Below are 1309 nucleotides of genomic sequence, written 5' to 3' on the forward strand. Positions count from 1 at the left end.
CTCTACTGCTGGCCAAAAATCACGTCTGGTGCAGGAAGACGTGCTAGCTTTTTGAGGAGGGAAGCAAAAAGGAGCTCAACTTCCCATACAGGGAGGTGAACCCGGGCCGCCTGGGTGAAAACCAGAAATCCTAACCGCTAGACCATATGGGAACTGCTTTGAACTGGCCACAGGCTTGTGGGCCACTTTCCGTACGTGTGGCCAGTGTGGGGGCAGGGCTTTGGAGTGGCCTATGGCTTTTGGTGTGTGACTTAACAATGTGAGAATAATTGAACAAAACAACAATTATCCGAAGGGATACTGAATTAAATCGTGTTGCATGCATTCAAGGAATCCGTTGTTTGACTCGCCCAAGGGGTTCAGTTTTTTTGGCAGATTCCTGTGATTGCTGAATAGATGCCTCGAACTGGTAATTAAAGTCTTGTCCAGGTGAAAATACCCACGTCATGCATTTGAAAGCACGCATGGTAAGCGTTATCTAGAGGAAAAACAGCCTATAGTCGATGTGTCAACGTACAAAAATGACAAATTTTGAGATTAACAATGAAAAAGAGACAAAACTTTAATCGGATAAGTTGTTGATTATTCGCTCGTTCAGTTTAATTTAGTTTAAAACTTATTCTCAATGTCCAGGTGGCAGTTAGGAATAAGGCTACAAAATGGCAAGCGCATGACATCAAAACCACATGCTATTACGTCCTTCAAAGTAGTGAAGCAGTTATAGAGTAGCGATGAAGTTGTTCATTCAAGAATCAAATGACTGCCAGTCTGGAGCTTATTTCCACGTTATTTCCATGTTAATCGCTGAGCCTGTCAGAGTGCTTGTGGGACGAATGGCAATCAGGAAGCATGTGCGCGTCCCCATAGACATTGGCACGGGTGTCCAGCAAACGGCTTTTGTGGAATAAAACACGCGTGCATGGAGACTTGCCTCTTCTTCTGGACTTTTCGGAAAAAAAAAACAATTACAAATACAGCCTGAGAAAATAAACAAAGAGCGAACCAGTGAGGAGTCGAACCTAGAGTCTTCTGATCCATAGTCAGAGGCGTTGAGATTTGCCTTTTCTTCTGGACTTTTCAAAAAAAAAGAAAAAACAATTACAAAAACAGTCTGAGAAATGTAAATACAGAGCGAGCCAGCCAGGAGTCCAACCTAGAATCTTCTGATCCGTATTCAGACACCTTATTCATTGTGCCACGTACCCACTGACAAAAGGGCTTCTAGATTGCACCAGACTTGTTGGTTTTTGACATGACAAAGGCCAGAATTGCTGTCTGCTTACTCGCATGCTGTTATCAGGAGTGCAGC

At 43.5% G+C, this 1309-nt stretch overlaps 1 non-coding gene across 1 annotated transcript; it reads right to left on the reverse strand.

Annotated features, from left to right (window-relative positions):
* Positions 1-80: 80 nt before the first annotated feature.
* trnae-uuc (transfer RNA glutamic acid (anticodon UUC)) lies at positions 81-152 on the reverse strand. The gene has a single exon. It is a non-coding gene; the product is annotated as a tRNA-Glu (tRNA).
* Positions 153-1309: the final 1157 nt, after the last annotated feature.

This window comes from Sinocyclocheilus anshuiensis, unplaced genomic scaffold (genome assembly GCF_001515605.1).
Source record: "Sinocyclocheilus anshuiensis isolate Anshui unplaced genomic scaffold, SAMN03320099.WGS_v1.1 scaffold20655, whole genome shotgun sequence".
Lineage (NCBI taxonomy): Eukaryota > Metazoa > Chordata > Actinopteri > Cypriniformes > Cyprinidae > Sinocyclocheilus > Sinocyclocheilus anshuiensis.